The sequence below is a fragment of the Canis aureus genome, chromosome 36, assembly GCF_053574225.1.
Source record: "Canis aureus isolate CA01 chromosome 36, VMU_Caureus_v.1.0, whole genome shotgun sequence".
Classification (NCBI taxonomy): domain Eukaryota; kingdom Metazoa; phylum Chordata; class Mammalia; order Carnivora; family Canidae; genus Canis; species Canis aureus.
Genome location: NC_135646.1, coordinates 12,028,910 through 12,052,334, shown reverse-complemented (window position 1 = coordinate 12,052,334; position 23,425 = coordinate 12,028,910). Strand labels below are relative to the sequence as shown.

Sequence of the window (23,425 nt, the reverse complement as noted above, 5' to 3'; positions counted from 1 at the left end):
TAGAAAACAAGAAGCTCCTCTTAGAGGTTTTTGCAAGAAACAAATGAAAAGATATATTTATTGTGTTAGTTATTATTTTTAGCATGAAAAAAAAAAGCATGAGAGCAAATGATTCTTAGTCCATCGCACCTCTACAACTTTCCATCAAGGAACTGGCCTTCTTAGTGGCAACTATTCTGTGCTATTGCTTTTTTATAAAAGGACTTTCTTTGAACATATTTTCTTAGGGTATAGATACCAGACACATCCAAACTCCACATTATCGAATCCAGACTATTTACCTCACAGCCTATCACTTCTTCTCTGAGGCCTGGGAGAAGGTTACCAATAATAGTTTGTCTCAATTTTACTTCTTTCCCCCAATATCTGGTACTTCCCCTTTCCTCCACTACAACCATCCTGTCTTAGAGGGTCAAGCCTGTCACTCATCTTGAGGGATAACTGAATATGGTTATGATCTTGGGGACTGGACTGTCACCCCAAAGTCCTCCTTGTGCCTTCTCCAAAAGCAGAAGGACTATATGCACCAGTGTGCATGTGGCGATGTCTACTGCCTCCGGATTAGGCATGCAAATTGAACTGAAAAAATGAATAACTTCATATAGGGGAGCACTAACAGCTAAAACCTGAATGTGTCAAATGTTGAGTACTGAAATCATAGGGGGCATGAACAGATTCCTTTGAAGAATTCAGTCTACAAAATTCTTAGGGAGTTCTCCTCTAGATCAGTTCAATGCACCTAATTTTGAAAACAAGATTTGACCTGTCATACTTTGAAGACGTGACTCCTACAGTAATTTGAATAGCATTAACAATTGCTTTAAAACAATGAGGACGGTTTTGGCATTTACTCAAAGCTCTTACCTTAGAAATAATATTGTCATTTTATTTGTAAATGTTAGATTAGGATTTACCTATTAAACTTGTCATCTGGTTAAGTTCAGTTTTTGTCATTTTCTAATAGATTGGATCAGATTTTCCTAAACTTGCCTGCTCATAAGAAATATCCGGATTGATTGTCAAAAATTCAGATTTCAGTGTTCTACTGAATAAAAATCTGTAAGGAAGGAACATGGAAATCTTACTTTTAATACAAATCTTGTGATTCTTTATACTCAGGATAAGTTAGAAGTATCAGTAACTGGTAGAGAGGAAAGAGTCCTAGATGGCTTCAGAATATCTGATCATCATGCTGAATCCCCTAGGAATTAATTCTTTATCCTATAATAGTCCATTTATTTTTAAGCTGTGTACAAATTAGCAAATTCAATATATTCATGGAAGAAAGAATGAATGGGCCAGGATTGAGTGTGGCACATTGAAATATGTAACAGCCTTCTCACATCCAATTTCTATATACATATACATATTGATATGTATATCAATTCATATACATTTAATTTCTAAGTTAATGCTAAAGTTATTAGTAACCCAAAGAAGTTTTCTAGGTCATAGCAAGACATGTATGATACAAACATTCTGTGAAATTGAAGTATTGACCAACGGGCTCAAAGAACAGTCTCTAAAATCAGCTTACCTAGGTTAAATCTCAGCTCAACAATATACTTGGTTGACTTCTGGTAAGTTACTTCTCCTTGCATCTGTTTCCTCATCTGTTAAAAAGAGAGAGAGAGAGAGAGAGAGAATAGGCTCTACCTCATGAGATTGCTATGAAATTTGAATATACTAATTCATGTAACTTATTTGAAATGGTAGTCAGCCTTATAAAAATGGTTTCTATTATTACTATTGCTATGCATTTATTTTTAAAGTATTTTCAGACATGATGAGATGAGCACTGGGTATTATACTATATGTTGGCAAATTGAATTTAAATAGAATTTTAAAAAAAATTTAGGGATGCCTGGGTGGCTCAGTGGTTGAGTGTATGTTTTGGGCTCAGGACGTGATCCCGAATTGGGATCACGTCCTGCATTGGGCTCCCAGCAGGGAGCTACTTCTCCCTCTGCCTGTGTCTCTACGTCTCTCTCTGTGTCTCTCATGAATAAATAAATAAATCTTTAAAAGTTTTTTTAATTAAAAAAATATTTTCAGAATATATGTATACACACAAAGTATTCATATACATTTAATAGACAATCCAGATATTGTACTAAGTACTTTATATTCATTATTTCAATCACCACACTAGTCATTAGTATTTTTAGCCTCATTTGATATGCTAAAAAATTGAGTCTCAGAAATTTATGTAATCTAAAGTCATATAATTACAAAGAGGTGGTTCAAACCAAGTGTTGATTATTTATAGCTAAGAGAGATCACATCCAACTGAGGACAACTAGCATTATTGACCCAAACACATTTTTTGACATCCTAAAATTAAATTACTTTTCTTAAGCTCTTAGCCTTGGTTAGTTTGTGCAAAGCTGGATATTCCTTATTAGTAGTTTTATTTAGCTTGGAATATTTTCATTAGTTTATATTTCTCAGGTTTGATGCCTATGAGAGAGCATTTTCCTGGAAGATGGTAATGGATGTAGTACTGCTTAAATGATGATAAAAGCAGCTCAATGGAATCATATCTGTAAGAGTTGATATTTAAATGAAATAGTCCTTTGGAATTGGCTGAGAAAAAGGGCTTTATGTTTGAAGAAACTTTAGTTGAGAATTACCAGTTGAGAAGACAAAACTTTGGGGCCTCCTTGAATAAAAAGTGGCCTGGGTCAATAGGATAGAAATACAAATGTAACATTGAATTCTTTACAGGAGACCTATGAACATGGAAAGGACATCTTTTTTTTTTTTTTTAATTTGAAAATTTCATGCAAGCTCTAATACAGAATACAGATAGGACTTCAAAAATATAAGGAAAGTTTCAAGACTAGAGAACTTCCTTCCAAAGAATATGTCTGTCCATTGAGCATGAGGAGTCTCATTGGACTTGGCTTTCAACCTAGAAGCTTATCTTGGTTGATCACTTGTGCCCCATATCAATTAGGATTTTGTAATCATTTCCTAGAAAACAATACATAGCACATGTCAGAATCTATTTCTTTAGGCTGTTATTTGAGTATTTAGAGACCCCCAAATTCTTGAGCACAAGGGTCACTGGAATTTTAAATAGAGCCAAGTATAGTTTGCAGGATCTTTTCCATTTAGTCAGGAAGTTTGCCCTTTTTGTCATAACACAAAACTATGAATAAGTTTTAGGAATATGCAACTATTGTTGTTTTACTGTTCTTAATACCGTACTTAAAATAACTGCTTATTTTTCTCTCCTATCATGCCATGAAAAAAGACATAAAATCTTGTCTTATAGACTGAAGCATTAATTTATTTAAATTAAATTTAAGCTATTTCAATATTGGATGGAACGTAATATTCATTCAAGCACTGTGTATTTTTTATTTTAAGATGGCACAGATAAGCTTGTATATTTTTATCTAAAAAGTCTGTTTCTCTTTGTTTTGGCAAAAAAAAATGGCCTGTTAATGTTTTATTTTTACATGGGTTGATATCTAGATTTTATTCTGAAGAGTCTTGTTTTTTTTTCCCTTTATGGTTCTATGCTTTAATAGTATTTGATAAATTATAAATAAGAAGGTATACTTTGCAATTGGTTGTAAAATGTCATATTTTATTTTACCTTTTTTTGTCTCACATACCATGGTGTTTTAGTTCTGATGCATGCTCATCACACGCATCTTTCTTCACATGCAGCACCAAGTTTAATTACATGATACTTCTTGAGTTATATGTACCGAATAGCTAATAATAAGGCCAATTTACCAATCATTTGTCACCGCACACCCTTCTCAATATGGCATTCCCAATTGTAGCCCAAAAGAATAGGAAGGACCCTAGCAGTAAAATGAATCAATTTACTTGATGGGATAAATATGTATGGCACAAATTAGGTAGGATAATTCATCACTGCAAGAACACTTTGATGCATGACCTAAGGAAATCCTATATTGCCTTTAATGACTATAAGTCATAGATTTGTTAAGTTTGGTACATGGCTATGGTTTAAAACCCTTACTGCACAGTTCACTCACCTGGGAGATCTTTTTAAAAGCAGATATGGAAAACTAAGCCTCTTTCCAATCAAACCAACGTACCTGAGAGGAAGAGTCCAAGCATCAATATTTTTAAAGAAGACCCTCAAGTGAGTCTAAGTGTTACCAGGTGTGAGAATCACTGGCCTGTCACAGTGGATTTCAACATGTGCTCTCTGGACCAGCAGCATCAGCACACCTGACAACTTGTTAAAAATGTAAATTCTCAGTCCTATGACCAACCTTCTGAACCCAAAATTCTGGAGGTGGGGACTCAGCAATCGGTGTTTAACGAGGCCCCTCAGATTCTGTTGCATACAGTATAATAGGTGGTCTATCTATTTTTCTGGTTAATTGCATCAAAAGTATTTCCTGGTTGTGCCAGCTCCTTCAAGAGTTGCTAAGGAAAAACCAGGCTAGATATTTTTCATTGTAGAAGAGAACCTGAGAGCAGATTCTCAGACATCATCAAATATATGGGAAGTGTTGCTAGCTATTTTATATTCTATAAACCATTAGAATTTTAGAAGGTTGAGGATAGCATCCCTATTGTCTACCTGGATTCAGAAACCAAATGAGAGATACATCTAAGAAATAGAAAGATAGAAACCGGGCATTCCCTGTGAATTAACAGATTTACCCTCCCTCCTTCCAGTCATTGATGCAGTTAGGTAGGGACAAGCTCCTAACTTAAAAGGAGGAGTTTGTAATTCAAAGCAACCTACTACTGCAAGAAGAAAATATTTGGGGGAGGGGAAAGTAACTCAAACTAACATGCCCAATTCCTTCTTCTAAAGTCATAAAGAGGTAAGTGTCCCTCATTGTCTTCTGGGAAAGAGTAAGTGAAGAGGCAGAGAACAAGAATGTAATTCTAGAAGTTTTTATGGGAACATGATGGGTACAAAAGTTCTTCCCTAAAATGAACAATGATTGGGTTAATACCACACATCTTGAATGGCATCTATTCAACTCAAATTTATTGAGCACCTTATTTTTCAGAAATTAGGATGGTGTGGAATGCAAGAATTTTAAAACTGTGATTTAGAGAACTATGGATTTAGAGAACCACATGGGTAAGATTTGTACTTTAATTGCAACTGAAATATTTACTTTTATCTATATTCAAATTCTTTATTTACTGTTTGAGAACTTAACATACATGATTATATAATAATACAGAGATGTTACAGAAGAGATATTACAGCAGAGATATTACAAAATAGTAGAGAATAGATGAAAAGATAAGTGAAATATCTAATTGATAGAGAATAAATATATACTGTGTCTATATGGTCTGCCCTATCACTTTTCTACTTCTTTAAAAACCAAATATCTCTAAATAAATCTCAATGAAAAGTCTAAATCAGGATGCTTTGAAGGACAACGTATAAAAAAGGAGTTATTGTTAGAAGAGTGAGTGAGATAAAGAGGAGCAAGACCACATGTGCAAATCAAAACCACTTCAAATTTCAATGTCTTTCCAACACCTAAAAATACTCACACAGATGAAAATAAATGTTAATTCAAAAATAAACTTTGCAAGTTGACAATAAATCATTTGCTATTTATAATAAAGGCAGGAGTTTGTAAAGCTAAAGAGAAAATTGCTCTTCTAGTACTAAAAGATGCTTATCAGAATGTGACAGGACAGGGGTTACACATTCAAATGTAACAAGATTAGGCTTTGGATTCCCAAAGTAGAAAGAACATGTTCAGCAGAAATGGTTTTTACATTGCCTATTGGGCTGCTTTAGAATTAATTCTATTTATCTTTGGCATCAGCTGTGGTTCTGAGACTGAAGATTTTTAGTCAGAAAAAAAAATCAGAAAAACTGGATTCTAGAATTTTCTTGTTGGTAAAATGCAATGTAACCTGGCTTTTGTTATGCACAGGCTTAATTACTTTTAATATAACTATAAGACATTATTTTCAAACTTAATATTTTTATGTTTGTGTTAAATGTAAAAAAACTCCATAAAATAATTTATACACAAAGGAAGCTATTTATTATAGAATATCTATTTTATTCTCCATTATTTCCCAATAGCTAATACTTAATTTTTGTTTAGTAAAAGGAATTTAAGAAAAAAATTTAAAACTCTGCAATCTTTTATCTTTTTCTGGGATATATTTTAATATTGCATTTTTATCAAGCAAAACATATAAAATATAAAATGAATATGAATATTCACAATGAGGTTATATTTATATATAGTTAAAGCTCTTAGGTAAATTGGCTAGCTTCCCACTTTTTTAGTTCCACTTGAAGTAACGCCTTTTATAAATTAATACCACCATGAGTGGTCCCTACCTTTTCCCTAAAATTAACTATCATCACAGAAACTCCATTTTGTTAGAGTCTGATATATGCAGTACTTCAATACACACGTTTTAATGGACTGAATGTTTGTGTTCTCTCCAAAATTCATATGTTGAAATCCTAATCCTAGTGTGATAGTATTACGAGAAGGGACCTTCAGGAAGTGATTGGTCAGGAGGATGAAACCCTCCTAAGTTTAAGATTAGTGGCCTTATAAAAGAGACCCTAGTGAGCTCTCTCACCTCATCTGTCATGTGAGAACACAGCAAGAAGATGGCCATCTGTGGACCAGTAAGTGGGCTCTCACCAGACACTGAATCTGCTGGCACCTTGGCAATTTTCAGCCTCCAGAACTTTAAGAGATAAAACACTGTTGGGGATTTACCCCAAAGATACAGATGCAATGAAACGCCAGGACACCTGCACCCCGATGTTTCTAGCAGCAATGTCCACAATAGCCAAACAGTGGAAGGAGCCTCGGTGTCCATCGAAAGATGAATGGGTAAAGAAGATGTGGTTTATGTATACAATGGAATATTCCTCAGCCATTAGAAATGACAAATACCCACCATTTGCTTCAATGTGGATGGAACTGGAGGGTATTATGCTGAGTGAAGTAAGTCAATCGGAGAAGGACAAACATTATATGTTCTCATTCATTTGGGGAATATAAATAATAGTGAAAGGGAATAGAAGGGAAGGGAGAAAAAATGGGTAGGAAATATCAGAAAGGGAGACAGACCATAAAGACTCCTAACTCTGGGAAATGAACTAGGGGTGGTGGAAGGGGAGGAGGGAGAGAGTTGGGGGTGAATGGGTGATGGGCACTGAGGGGGGCACTTGACAGGATGAGCACTGGGTGTTATTCTGTATGTTGGCAAACAAAACAACAATAAGAAATAAAAAAGTGTGTTTTTTTAAGCTACCTGGTCTATGGTATTTTTGTTATAATCTAAGCCTTGTGTATGTTTGTGTGTTTTAACAGTTGTAGGTTTGGATATATATTATCATTCAAAATCTAGTGTTCTCAGATACCTGGGTAGTTCAGTCGGTTAAGTATCTGCCTTTGGCTCAGGTCATAATTCCAAGGTCCTGGGATCCTGTGGCATTAGGCTCCCTGCTGAGTGGAGAGCCTGTTTCTCCCTCTCCCTCTCTCACTCCCCCTGCTTGTGCTCTCACTCCCAAATAAATATTTTAAAAACCCACGAAATCTAGTATTCTCTGTTAGAAACACTGTTTTATGTCATGAGGATATGGTGGAAATAGTATAAAGCTGATCCATGCACAATCCTGACAAATTTAAAGGATGAACAGTAACAAGGCCAGACTCTCTGAGACAAATATGGCTGAAGACAGACTCACTGAATGATGTCTATGGTGCTGAAGAGGAGGAAAAATGGTGCAGGAATTATAGAATATTTGTCTTTTTGTGTCTGGATTATGTCAATAGCATAGTATTTCTGAAGTTTATCCATCTTGCATCTGTCAGAGATTTATGTCTTCTTATGGCTGAATAATTTTATTGTATGTAGATACCACATTTTGATGATCCATTCATCTATTGATGGACACTTGTGTTGTTCTTTTAGCTATTGTCAATAATGCTTCAGTGAACACTGTACAAACTATATATTTGAGGCCTGATTTTTAGTTTTTTTGGATATATATTAGAGTGGGATTGCTGAGCCATATGGTACTTCTATGTTAAACATTTTGAGGAACCACCACACTGTTTTCCACAGTCACTATACAATTTTACATTTCTATCAGTGATGAACTCGGGTTCCAATTTCTCCGTATCCTCACCATCACTTGTTATTTTTAGTTTTTGTTCGTTATAGCTATCTTAGTATATGTATAGTAGTGTCTCCTTGTGGTTTTGATTTTTATTTCCCTAATGGCTGCTTCAATTTCTTTTGATATCTTTATTCACTATTTGTATAGTTTGGAGAAATTGCATGATTTTTTAAAAAAAATTAATTGCATGATTTATGTTTTTGTTGTAGAGTTGTAGGAATTCTTTATACATTTGGATGTTAAAATATATGATTTCCAAATACTTTTTCTCATTCTGTGGACTGTCTTTTCAATCTGCTGATAATGTCCTTTGATGCACAGAAGGATTTGTTTTTTATTTTAATGAAGTTCAATTTATCTATTTTTTCTTTTCTTGCTCATAATTTGTCAAATATCTAGTATAGGCAAATTTATAGTCAGAAAGTAGATTTAGAGGTTGCCAGAAGGCAAAGAGGGCGTATATGGGGAGTTTTACTTAATAATTGAAGAGTTTGTTTAGAGTGATAAAAATTTTGAAATGGATGTTGATAATGCCTGTATATAATTATGAATGCAGTTAATGGCACTCAATTGTATACTTTAAAATAGACAAAATAATAAATTTTATGTTTCATTTATTTTACCACAATACAAGCAGTAAAAGAAAAAAATGAGAAATGGTGCAGAAGTAATGACCAGTGATGATGCAAATAGTAGATGACCAGATTGCCATAGTAAATTAAAATTGAAAAAATGAATGAAAACCTAACAGTGTATTAACTCTGTGAAAGGACGGAAACAAACAAACAAATAAGTAGGAGTTTTTGGCTAGCTACAACTTTAGTGATTGCTAGGAGATTGAAATAACATAAATGCTTAAAGCTGTTAAGTCCTTTCTTGGTGTATTCAATACAATTTGAACTAAAATAAAGATCTAACTTTTATAGTAGCACAAAAATTATGTAAATTATGATAGTCAAAAATATTCCCCTTAAATAAGAAAAATTTTGTTGTTTTACTTCTGGGGAAAAATGCAGATTTATCATTTGGTAAGTATGGTGACTTTATATCCTGAAATTTTATAGAATTTTTTAAACAATATTTATTTATTTGAGGGAGAGAGTGCAGAGTGGAGAGGGGGAAAGGGAGAGGGAGAAGGAGAGAATCTCAAGCAAGCCTCCCTACTGCCAACTGCAAGAACAGAACCCAACCCAGAACCCGACCTAGGGCTCCATCCTCCAACCCTGAGATCAGGACCTGAGCCAAAACCAAGAGTCTGATGCCTAACCAACTGTGCCACCCAGGCTCCCCTAGAATTTTTTTTATTAGTTCTAAATGTTTTGGGTGGAGTGTCTAGAATTTTTTATATGTATAATTATGTTATATGCAGAAACAATGTTACTTCTTCCTTTCTGATTGGAATGCCTTTTATTTACTTATCTTGTCTAATTGCTCTAGCTGAGGCTTTCAGTATGGTGTTGAGCAGGAGTGATGAAAGTAGACACCCTTGTCTTGTTCCTAATCTTAGTGCAAAAGCTCTCAGCCTTTCACCATTAAGTATGGTGTTAGCTTTGAGCTTATCATATATATGGGTTCTTATTAGGTTGAATTATGTTCACATTTCTTCTATATCCAATTTAGTGAGAGCCTTTGTCATGAAAGGATATTGAACGTATCACTTTTTCTGCATTTACTGTAATGATCATTTTTAAAATTATTCTATTAATGTGGTATAGCACATTTATTGAATTACAAATGCTGAACCATCCCTACATCACATGAATAAACTACTTTTCTGTGGTGTATTATTTTTTTTAATGTGCTGTTAATTCAGTTTGGTAGTATTTTATTGATAATTTTTGCATTTATATTCATAGAGATGTTGGAATATAGCTTTCTTTTTTTGCAATGTTCTTATCTGGTTTTGATCATAAGGTAATTCTGACCTGCTAAGACGAATTTGGGAGTGTTCTTTCTTCAATTTGTTTTTAAAAGAGTTTTAAAATGTTTGGGGCAGAATTTACCAGTTCAGTTATCTGATCCTGGACTTTTCTTTGTTGGGAGTTTTTGATTACAGTTTCAATCTTCTTAGTTATTATCGGTTTGTTCAGATTTTTTATTTCTTCAAATCTAATCTTCAGAGATTGTGTATTTCTAGGAATTTATTACTTCTAGATTATCTCATTGTTAATTGTTAATAGTAACCTCTTTAACTTATGCAGATAGAGGACATCCTATCCAACAGCTCCAGAACACACATTCTTCTGAAGCACACATGGAACATTCTCCATGATAGATCATATGTTGGGCCACAAAAAATGTCTTAACAAATTTAAGGTCAAGTATTTTTTCAGACTCTAATAGTATGAAAGTAAAAATAAATAACAGAAGGAAACTATAAAACTCACTAATACTTAGAAACTTAGACAACACACTCCTGAACAATTAATGGATCAAAGAAGAAATCAAAAGAGGAATCAGAAAGTATCTTTAGAAAAACAAAAAGAAAAACACAATATACAAAACTTCCAGTGTGTGGCAAAAGTTGCACTAAAAGATTTATAATGATAAATGCCTATTAAGAAAGAGGAAAGATCTCAAATATAAAATCTGACTTCACACTTCAAGATATTAGAAAAAAAAAACACTAAATCCAATGTTAGCAGAAAGAAGGAAATAATAAAGAGTAGAACAGAAATACATGACCAGGAATCAGTGAAATAAAGAGTTGTGTTTTTCTTTTTTAAATATACACAAAGTTCACAAATCTTTAGCTAGAGCACAAATTAAGAAAGAGAGATGACTCAAATAAAATTATAAATGAAAGAGAAGACATTACAACAGATACCACAAAAATGCAAAGGATCACAAAAGGCTACTATGAGCAATGATATGCAAGTTCTTCCTGTGAGAGCACTCTGTCCTTATTAGTCCTATTATGAAACTTAAAAGCTTTAGTGTAGTTCTGAAAACAGGTCCTGGGATTACCATGGCATGCTCCCTTGCTTTCTAAGTTTCTGCCAGATGCAGCTATTTTAGTGCCTTGTGTGCCATCTTTCCTCTCTCTACTCTGGACTACAGCATCCCTGCTCTCTTGGTTTGGATTGGATACAGTTTCTCCTTCCAACACCCCTACCTCTTGGCCCCCTTCACCTGGCTAATCTCTTCTTATCCTTAGGGGCATATGTTAGAATTTGCAGTCCAAGTTACATTTTTTTGTCCCAGTTTGGCTAGGTATCCACCTTATGCGGTCCCATTACATCTAAAGTACTTACCTCATTGTATTATAATTTTATTTTTCAACTTATTTGTTTTCCCCAACAGATCCAGTTTAGAAGAACTTATAAACTATTGTATATTTCTCAGGCATACCTCTTGTTATTGTTGTGTTGATTAAGCCAATAAATTTATTTTTCCTAAGTGGCAAAGCTATAATTTCAACATGGGTTCATCCAATCCAAAATTCACACTACTTAATAAATGAATGAATAGATGAACGAATAAATAACAAATAAACTGTACTAAAATTTGTAAGTTAGGCCAACTTCCTATATCATAGAGTAAGATCCAAGTAATTTATATTTGTTAGGACAGCCCTCTCAACTCCATTAAGTTATTCTAAATTGTTCATTCTTACATAGAGGCACATTGCTCTCCAAGTGTGTGCTAGTGGTATTCCACTTTTTGCCAGGTGGGGATGGAAACCGAGAGTTTCTTCTTCCTAGTAGAAACTCAGATGGCTTTAAAGTCTATCAAAAATAAACTTAAAAAGAAAAGAAGAAAAAGAAGAAGAAGAAGAAGAAGAAGAAGAAGAAGAAGAAGAAGAAGAAGAAGAAGAAAGAAGAAGGAGAAGAAGAGGAAGAAGAAATGAATCTCCTTTACTATCTACAATGAGGAAAACTCCTAAGAATTTGTTGGTTCTAACCTGCTTTCTTCACTGTTTTTCAGATTGAGAGCTCATAATTTATTGTACTGAGCTTATAAATTAACTTTAAAATCAAAGAGATGGAAGGGTGTCATAGTACAAGGCTGACCTGGGAATATAGAGGTGTGGATAAAGGCCGTGTTGTTGGAATTTCAATTTTAATTATTTGTCCTAACAGCTCTGCTAATGTCCTGCATTTGAAAATGCAAAACTCCATAATCAGTTTTGGATTATGACTAATAAAAGACTCAGATCCACCCATCTCCAATAAAAGCTTTCTATATGAATGATAACATTTGCTCTCCCTTATCACCAATGTCACGATATACATTCCTCTGGAAAGTGTTCCTGTGGAGATGACACCAGGAGGCTGGAGCAGTTGCAAAAGAGCCATGGAGGCAATGACAGAGAAAGTATTAGAATGCTGCTGACTTAATTCTCAATCTATGTTGGATCTAATTATCTAGGGTAAATCAACAGAGTGACTGCCTAATCATGCTGAGTATGTGAAGGGAGAGAGGATGGCAAATTTCATTTTCAAAAGTAGAAATTGACAAAGTAGAAGAATTATCTAACTTCTTTCAAAAATAGCACTAGAGGATTGATGCTTGATTATACTAATCACCATTGATTTTTCTCATTTTGAATTGAATTTAGAAATAACACTAAGGGTGATTTGCACATTTATCTTTTCGCAGAAATTGGCCAAACTCCTCAGGCTGGCATTCAAGGTCATCTATAATCTGGTAAAAATCTATATTCGATTTTGATGTTTTACTATTCCCAGCTTAGCCTTTTGTTGGTGATGATGGCTGATTTACTGCTCTGTGAAGCTGCTTTCACTTGATAGACCACGTGAATTGCTCTCCCATTCCAACTTCATACAGACCCGCTCTTCATTCAAGTTGAGGACTGTGTTTGAATTGATTATAGATTCAGTGTCTGACTGGATGAATGAACACTTTTTGATTATCCTTCTCTAGGAGTTCAGTTATTAGAGATACCTTATACTAGAATATTATGGGGTATATCCAAAGATACCACAGTTCTACGAGACTGTTGCCTGAGGGGATTAAGGAATATCGTATTAAAGGAATTTCATGAAAACTAACTTTGTCCTAATAGTCTTCTAATATATTACATATTATATGTGTTAATGTGTATTTAACACATATTGTATTAACACATATCATATTAACATATAATAGTCTATTAACATCTCTTTTCTGAGATAGGGCTTCAGAAAGATATCCTAGCTATTCCAAAATTATATTAGAATAACTGGACAGAGATAGGAACATTTCCTTGTTAAGAATGCCAGTTTACTCTGTCTTACTTGACTTGGATTCTATCAGGTTACTGAATCCTAGAGCATTGGTGTGGAGTCAAACTGCGATGCTTCTTAGGTTTGTGATGTTGGCAAGGGATTGAATGTCTATGAACCTCATGTTTTCATCTATAAGATACAAGTGATAAGATGTACTTTACTGAGATATGAATATTCAGTAAATAATGTTGGTAAAATTGGTTAGTACATTGCCTAACATGTTGTAGGTATTCAATAAATATCTGGGAATTCTTCTAAGGACATAAAGTAAAATATATGGTTTAAAATTTGGTAGCATGGTGATGTAATAACATGACATATTTGGTGTTTAAATTGTAGAACTTAAAGATCATAGAAATTGTGTAGTCCAACAATTTTATTTTATGTATAAGGAGGCTCAGCAAGTTGAAGTAACACAGGTTACCCAATAGCAATTTATTGTGATATGCCATATTTCATTTTCATTTCATTTTTGTTAATTTTTTTGAGGAGTACACACATACGCAGACTCAGATCTTTTGACTCTGGGTTATGATTACTTAAATTTCACAAGGAAAATTACATAAGAATATCTGGTTAAGGGTGTCTACAGTGTTTGACTTAAGCTTAGCTGGGTATTTTAAATAGTTGAAGCTATTTTAAAATATATCTATATTGCATTTTATAAAAAGGAATTAAAATTTAAATATTCGAGCTTGTATGACATAGTGTATTAACATTGTGTATGCCATCATATTGTCCCTGCCCGTGTTCACATATAACTCTGCCTTCTGAGAAACTCAAACTAAAAAGATTGTAACAGTAAGTAGGTGGGGTCCAGGATATGCATTAACTTAAATCAGAAACAACCCATAATAGAATCCCTTGATGTCAATAAATGTTAGAAAGAGTTCATAGGGAAAAATAAAGGGAATTGTGGAAGACACGGCCAATTGACTCTGGTGTTTAGGCTTTGTTTTGTTTTGTTTTTAAATGGCAGAGCAACCAAAGTGCAAGTGGAATGGAATTTAAAGGTATGGCTACTTAAAACTGATAATGGAACTTTCCCACCACCCTGAAACCTCTGGGGTTATGGCTATTCCCAAGAAGACAGACCAATATGATTTGCTGCAGAATCTTAAGAGATTTTATTGACTCTTAGCCTCATTACAACAAATCAGGGAGGTCTTAAACCCAGCTCAGATGAATGAATTTGGAGCAAAACTTACATGTTAAAAAACATTGCCTGATTATAATAACTATCACAGCTAATGCTTTTCATTTTTTCCTTTCATTTAAATTATTTAAGTCTCACAACAATCCCCATGAGGTAGGCATCATTGTCCCCATCTTATAGAAGATGAAATGTAGGCTTGAAAGCCAATATAAGTTGCTCAATGTCATATAGCAAATGAGAACTAGACCCAGGATTTGAACCAAAATGCCTCTGGAGCCCGAACTCTTAGCTATTTTACAAAACTGAACCAAATCTCAGTCCCCTCCAAAGTCATGTCTCTTCTCACATCAGTGTAACAACTACCATCCCATGACAAACAACAGAGACATGAACAAGAAAGACCAACCCAGGACTCTGTTAATGTGCTATTTGATCCCTCGCAATGTGGAGAATGGTCCAGGAGGGTCTCCTTTACATTTCTGTGTTAGCAACATCTACCCATGAGCACCAGAGAGTATGAATCTGGGCACCAAGAGTGTCACTAGTGATTTAACCCATCTCTTCTACAAGAGGAGATGTAGCATGAAATGAGCATAGTGGCAGCTTCTTCTCTCGTTCAAACACGGTGGCAGATGATGTCCATGTGACAAACATGATGGGTTGAATTAGGGACTGTCTAAATGAGTCTGGGGCCTTGTCGCCAAAATTAGGATTTGAGAAAGTTACTTGGGTGCTACCACACTTAGCGTCCTCATCTGTAAAGTTAAGATGATAGCGTATCATTGTTACCATAATTGGTAGTAATAGCAGTAGTATTCCCCTGAATTAGCATTTAAGAATGACATTTTTCTCTTATTCCGTCTGGACTGAAATCATATATTCATTCATTTCTTCATATCCATTATTCAACCAACAAATAGACCCTGGAGTAAAACCTACCTCCTGCCCTCCAGCTTCTTGCTAAATAAACAAACATTTTGAGCTCACTATAAACTCTCTTCTCAGACTGTCAACTTTACAATACTCAGAATCCTCAATTTTCTATTCTTCTTCAAACTCTTACATTTATGTAGTCTTCTTTTTCTTCTTTCTTTTAAAAGCTTGAAATGTCCTTGTTCAATCCTGACTCCCCCCCCAACCCCAAAAAAGGATCACTGCCCTCATGTCTTCTTGGTCTTTCTTCTCAGGCACGTACTGGTTGAGTTGAAGGCTGTCTGCATAGGTAGGGAATACAGCTGTGTGAATGAGATCTATCATGTTAGCAGGTGCAGGTACATTTCCAGGCAAGATGTAGAACAAACATATAGTGTAAGGTTCCACTGGAACCATCTAGGATATCTTATATTCCGTATCTTTAAGATGAGGTGCTTAGGTAGGATGAGTCAAGGAAAAGAAAAAGAAGAGATAGAATAAAGAAGGGGAAAAGGTGGCGTGCTTAAGTAATTCTCAATCACCCTTGCAAACACACAGGAACCACCAAAAGCTATGCAATCTGGAAATGTGTGTTAATGATTGCTTCCATATGAGTACAAAAACAACACTTCACTTTGATCCACTGAAAATATTTTGCATATTGAAAGTCAAAAGCTAATGATAGTTTTGCTGAAACTATCTCTAATCTCTTTAGTGCAATCCTTAGTTGTTACCCATAAAGCCATCTTAGAATTCAAAAATCATTATAAATACTCTAAGTAACATTGGCTATTATTCTTATAAGAAAAGCATAAAATAACTAAGGATATTTATGATAAGAGTTATATGTACCCAGGAAGTCGAAGCTATTTTAAAATATATCTATATTGCATTTTATAAAAAGGAATTAAAATTTAAATATTCAAATTTATACGACATGGTGTATTAACATTGTGTATGTCATCATATTGTACTGCCAGTGTACATGCAACTCTGCCTTCTGAGAAACTCGAACTAAAAATTGTAACAGTAAGTAGGTGGTTGGGTCCAGGATATGCATTACCTTAACCTATTGTTAAAGCCTACTTCCTCCTGCTTTGACATAATATGTCACTTTTCTGTTTTTCTAGCATATTTTTCTGTTGGGAAACCAGTTGGAGTCGATGAATGCTTCCCCAGAGAGAAATTGAAAGTGAAATCATTGTAGGAGAACTTTTTATATTAACCTAAAATTATTTCATCTTTTAAGGAAATTGAGCCCTAAAATTATTTGTGGTTGCTTTGTGTTGACGACAGTGAATGCCTTTTATTTAATTCCATCTTAAGTGGAAGTTTGTTCCTTGATCTCTAATATCATTCTTGAATGGAAGTAACAAAGGCAATTCTAGCACTCTGACTTCACAGAAAGCCTCTATATTTTACTAAGAACTCAAGCCAAGATAATTACTTCAAATTTTTGTCACTAAAAAGTGAAAGTTGAATGCTATCATACAATGCTGCAAATGTCATATTTCTGGTAAGTCTGGTGGGAGTTATTTATAAAAAGATCAACCTTGAGTTCTGGGAGATGTACAAAACTATTTCTTCCTTTAATGATTCTTGATTTCTCACCTATTACACCATGAACTTCCTCAGAAGGTAGTAGTTGAATGCCTAGTTTTTCTTTTTCTTTCTTTTTTTTTTTTAATTTTTAAATCATCACTTGAGTATAATATGTGGAGAAAAAAGACAACACAAAATGAAACAAAACCACTGCTTTGCCACGACAGCAAAACTTCAAATGCTAGAAGCATAGTTGCAAAACTTGAATACATACTGCCTTTGATGGAGTTGTCCCAGAACAAAGTTATGCTTGGGGACTGCTCACTTGCTCAACTTTTTTTCCTTAGAAATTTCATTTTATTGTCTCAAAACAGTCACGGCTTTCTCAAGACTCATCTCTCCGAATTCAGAAATCTTATTTCAAACAGTAACTATCTTTTTCTGCTAGAATTTTTTTTAGTAAACATTTGTAAATAGTCTAATAAAAATTCCATCTGTTATATACCTTAATTTGTCTGAACCTTAGAGGTCATATCTCTGCCTTATATTTCTTTATTTTGTTATATTCCAAATTATTTCTCTCAATGGGTTAAAATAGGAGGAAGATAGTGCGTGCATGTATCAAAACTATAGAGCTATAATACAATGTTTTGATTTTGAATAAATTCCAAATTCTTGATAAACATAGCTAATTCTAATGTTTCTGTGCTAGTTTATTATGAAGACTAAATACAATCTTATTCTAATATACACATGTATTTGGAAATACTGATGTAATTTGAGAAGAAAATGATTTATCTTATATTTTCTCCATCACTCTCTCTTATGAATATACAAATCAACCAAAATCATAATCAATTCTCTACTTTAATCAGTAGAAGCCACAAGCAGTCTCTACATTGATAACAGCACCATCCAATTGATAATTGTATGACAAATTGACTTTCGGTGCCCATGAAAACATTTTTTTTCCTGAAATTAGAATGATTTACTCTATTTGTTGATATAATATAAAATGCATAATTTATATGATACTTGTTAGTTGAAAGGAATTTTAAATTTCTTTAAAGTTCAACTCATAAACAACTCAAGAGGAATTTCTTTATTTTTTTTAAATTTTTTTAAATTTTTATTTATTTATGATAGTCACAGAGAGAGAGAGAGCGGCAGAGACGCAGGCAGAGGGAGAAGCAGGCTCCATGCACCGGGAGCCTGATGTGGGATTCGATCCCGCGTCTCCAGGATCGCGCCCTGGGCCAAAGGCAGGCGCCAAACCGCTGCGCCACCCAGGGATCCCAATTTCTTTATTTATAAAAAAAGAGATCTATTCTGGGTTAAACAATAATAAAAATTTCTAAAATTGGTGCAGTTCTTTCTACATTTCAAAGCTTTTTCAGAGAATAATCAAGCTAACATTAGTTGAACTTACTTTATGACTAATTTATACACAATTTTCATGAGTTAACTGTTTGATTTCTCAATAATGTCATGCATTGAATTCTATTATTAACCCTCTTTTTAAGATAAGGAATCAGAAAGAATAAACTCCTCTTCTAGGATTGACACAGCTACTATGTGGTGTAATTGAGATTCCAATCTAATGCAGTCTGAATCAAGAATCTGCATTTCTAACCATTATTTCCAGCTGAAAAGCTGGGAATTGTGGAGCCAAATAGGCCTTCCAACACTGAGGAAACCTTATTAGAAATGGAATAGGAGTTTTAACCACACCATTGAAGCCTACTAATTTAGGTGGTTGGGGTTGTATTTGCAAAGACAATGGTTAAGGAAATAAAAGAAAACAGAACGTAAAAACTGAAGCTTCTAAGAAAATACATAAGCACATAGGTCCTTGGAAAGAAAATAAAGTAATATAATTGCATACAGTTTTCCACACATAACATTTCATCAAAATAGAATTACACTTAAATATGCATTTATTTGTTTGAAATTTCTTGTGTGTTTTCACTGTGCATGATCTATAGAGAATATAGAACACAGGCATGATCTCTTTCTTCAAAGATCTTGTGTTTCAGAGAAGAGACTAGAAACTGTGAGCATCTTACACTTGCATAATGCTTCCTATTTTTAGAGATTTTCCATAAATTATTTCACATTAAGCCTGCTAAATAGTTATGTGAGGATCTCTCTTTTATGTGTCAACAGAGCTTCAGAGCGGTGACATGGCTCATCTAAATGTACAGTTATTAATAAATGTGTTAAAAAGGGCATGATACAAATCATGGAAGAGATATGAACAAGGCGATGTGAGGTTATTAAAAGTTGCATTTGGCAATAGTAAAGAAGATGTCATGGAAGATGTGGTAGAAAAATGAGATATTGCAAGTTACATTAACATGAGCAGAGAAGGGACATGAACATTTCAGTTTTAGATAACATCAGGAGTAGAGCAAAGGGAACCAGAAAGTGCCAATATACCTGGGTAACAATAATCAGTGTAAATTTACTGAAGCTTTGGTAAAGAGAAAATGAGTAGGAGAATATATACATCAGATGAAATTAAACTGAGAGGACTTCAAATGCCTTAAAAAATAAAAGGCTTATTAATAAAACACTTTTGAAGTGTTTTATTTGAATTAAAAAAATTAGAGATATGGTATAAAAGGTGTTTTAAAATTTTTAAAAATTAATTTGAGACTCTTGAGTAATATATACTGGAATGGACAAGATTGGAGTCGAGGTCCATCTTCATCTACCCCAGATTAACAGCTTCTCAAATTTTAACATGCTTATGGATCACTTGAAGATGTTGTTAAAAATGCAGATTTAAAAAAATTAAAGATCTTATGTATTTATTCTTGAGAGACACAGTGAGAGAGATGCAGAGACACAGAAAGAGGGTGAAGCAAGCTCCTTGCAGACAGCCCAATCACACCCTGAGACAAAGGCAGATGTTCAACTGCTGAGCCGCCCAGGAATCCCCAAAATTCAGATTTTTAACTCAGTTAAGATCTGATGAGGACTGAGATTCTGCAGTTTTAACAAGTTCATGGTTGATGCCGACGTTCCTGCTGCTGGTCTGTAGACACTGAATAGCAAAGATCTAAGACATCCTCTGTTCGTATTTCCAAATATAAACAAGACTGTTGAGGTTCCCTTCTTCTGGAAGGTGAATAGAGGCTTGCCCCTCCAGTTCCTGAGGATGTTTAAATTGAAGCTTGAGTCTTGAAAGCTAAATTTTGTATTAAAACGTTGACACAAAAGGACAAAGATAATAAAGATGTAACTAACAATTCTTAGCTCATCAGGCACCCATGCCATAGGCTAACAAGGGCTTATGATGTCGTGGTAGATCTGTGAAGGACTCGTGATGATAATGCATTTCAATAACCAGTGTCTTCCATCATCAACAGAAGCTCATGGTGATCACACCCAACTCCCAACTCTCTGTCCTTCTGACTAGATGCAACATGTCTCAGGGTCAATTGTAATCTATTCCTCTGGTCCTGTCCTAGCCTCTTCTTCCTATCTTCTTGATTTCATGATAGATAATATCAAAATCATCATCACTATTAAAACATCATTAATATCAGCTCTCACTACATGTGATAGCCTCTATCCTCTTAGTTGAAACTTCATTCTTCCGCTAAAAAATTTTTTTCTGAAATATGTGCCTCTGATGCCTCACCAAATGCATTATAATTCTCATATTTTATATCTTCTAGACACCCTTTGCTGTTTTCTTTTCTTACACATATATCTGTTCCTTGAATTTACCCTGTCTCATTTTTTATAACTTAAGATCTGTTCATGCCAAACTGCTCTGACAAAAACTAGAATTATGATATTCTGAGATCCCCTCCCAAAAAATTCAATATTATTCCATGCAATCTAAAAGGGTTACTATGGTGCATCATAGTTACTCAAAATTTTAACACATGAGAATCACTGGGATCTTCTTAATAGCACAAATTGTAGGCTGTATCTGAGATATTTCAATTCAATAGTTATAAGATGGGAACTATGAATTTATATTTTCACTATCACCCCAGTATATTCTAATTCACATAGTCTTAGATCTCTCTCTATAAGAACAAATGTAGTCCAAAGAATTCAGGCTTGTATGTTTTATCTGGCCCCTATCACAAGCTAGTCACATGATATTGGAAAAGTCATTGGGCTTCTTTGGTTCTTAGTCTCACATCTGATTGATTTTTCATGTCCATTCCAACTGTTTAGTCTATGAATGCATAAAAAGCTAGTCATCCAACATACATTGAATGCAAAAGGATGTTTCACATAAACATAGTAGAATTAAAATAATGAAGGACCAAGCAGAGACTTGGGAACTAAATGAGAGAGGAAAAAGGAGAGACCCTTTATTTTTTATCAGCTAATATTAAATGCATCATCTGAACAAGTGCATTCTGTGGCTTCTTACAAGTTCTCACAAGTTGTTGATACTCTGATACTCCTTTCCCAAGTTGTTTCTATATTTAGGAGCCAGGAGGTCACATGGAGAAGATTTCCTGACACAGGATGCATATCCCAAAATCAGATAACATGAATTGGTTAATTCTAGAACAGGGAAAGTTAGGGTGTTGTTTCAGGGGGACAAATTTCTTTGGCAAAACAGGCCAAGTTTTGTTGGCATAAATTCTCATCTTGTTCAGTTATCCATGGACATGGATTTCAGAGAAATGCTCTCATCAGTAGCCTTCTTCTGTGTTAACTTTCATAGTATATAGAAGTCACCTCTGAATTATGATAATGACTTATTACCGCCTGCCCAGAATTGCACACACGCGTCTCCCATGGTCTTCAGTGCAGCTGCATGCATGCAGTGGAAATGAGAAATTTTTATGAAATAATTATCTTCAGAATACTTTGAAAATTTATGAAATTAAATGGTATTTATTCATTAACATTTGAAAAACCAGAAATATCCTTCCATCTGCTTTTGATGAAATCAGCCCTTTATTCAATTCAATATTATCACAAATTAGTCAGCTTGCTTTCATAGCTTTTTCATGCTCTCCGATCCATTTAACTCTTAAAAGCAATGCATGCTGTAGCTTAAAGACAATGGTCTCTGCTGATGAAACAACTACAAATTACAGAGACACAACATGGAAGCCTCTAATAAGCTGAATAGAAGTATTTACAATATGCATCTATGCATGACTGTCTGAACGTTTTTGCTTAGATTTCATATTTCACTTTCTATGGCTGATTTGATGGAAGTCTGACGAGAATAATACCGTTTTGTAGCTTTCTATGATTGCTATTGTACTCTGTTATAAACTGTATATCCTTCATTTAGATATGCTAAGCAGTTTTTTTCTTTTTTAATAATGAGAAAAATCTCTTTTTAAATGGTATTCAGAATGAAAATTAATATTAATATTGTCCTCCTCTGGGTTAGTGAAAATGAATTTCAATTACTTTCACCAACTATGGAAGAAAAAAAGATGTTGAAATAAATGGACAAGATTTGGGTGTAAGTTCTAAATGTACTTAGCTGATAATAATCTACGATGAAAATTGTTTTTATTAATATACAAATATAAGTACTTTCATTGTAAGAAAACCAAATTTGTAAGATCAAGTAAGTAGAGTTACTTATACTAATTTTGTTATTTCTAATGCTCCCTTTTGTGTATGTTATAGGGTTGATTTCATTTCCCATGTGTTTTTTTTCCCCATCAGATTAATATCAAAACTACTAAAGGTAGTGACGCACTTTCCACAGTTCACTTCTTTCTCTGTCTTTGTATGCCAGTTGTAAGATTTAACATTTTAGCAACACTTCTCACTTAAATGTAAGTCCTTTAAGCAATCATAATAGTTAGTAGTTCTCTATCTTAACAAAAAGGTCAGGTCTGAGAAAAGCGTTAGATATCTTGGAATTATGTATTTATTCTGCGCAAGACTTTAGACTTAGGTTTTTTATAAATGTCATTCTCGTTTTGCTAGGCATGTCTAGCAGATTCCTTTGTTCTCACCTATTTTCACGAGCTTTGTCTTATATATGTGGCCTATATATGTGTGATCACCAATAAAAATGAATGTTTTATACTCTCCAAGGATGTGAACTGGCCATGATGCCTATAACTGCCAGACATGAGTAACTGACAGTCTAGTGAGAAAATCATATACTTGGTTTCAAGGACATTTGATATTTTTATTTTCCTATCTTAAAGATGAAGATAATTATTGTTAATCATTCACTGTTTTGTGTTTAGATAATTATAGTGTAAATGTTGATATTTTTAAGATAATATTAATAAAACCTTAATCATCCATCTAGTTGTTGACATAATCTTAGGTTTGGATTGAATTTGAGATAAAATGTATAATATATATGGATGTTAATTAGAATATTTTAAACAGGAGTTACAGAAAATAACACAGACCAACTTAAGCAGAAACAGGAAACTTACAATAAGAATGTGGATGACTTATGACACCAAAAAGAAAAGAAAA

The 23,425-nt window shown here is 34.0% G+C and overlaps 1 long non-coding RNA gene across 1 annotated transcript in view; it reads right to left on the bottom strand.

Annotated features, from left to right (window-relative positions):
• Positions 1-860: 860 nt before the first annotated feature.
• LOC144305904 (uncharacterized) overlaps positions 861-23,425 on the bottom strand; it is a 31,426-nt gene continuing 8,861 nt past the window's right edge. The window contains exons 2-4 of the long non-coding RNA XR_013372925.1: positions 4,020-4,082; positions 1,538-1,613; positions 861-1,057 (exon numbers count right to left, since the gene is read on the bottom strand). This is a non-coding gene — a long non-coding RNA (uncharacterized LOC144305904). The remainder of the gene's footprint in view (positions 1,058-1,537; positions 1,614-4,019; positions 4,083-23,425) is intronic.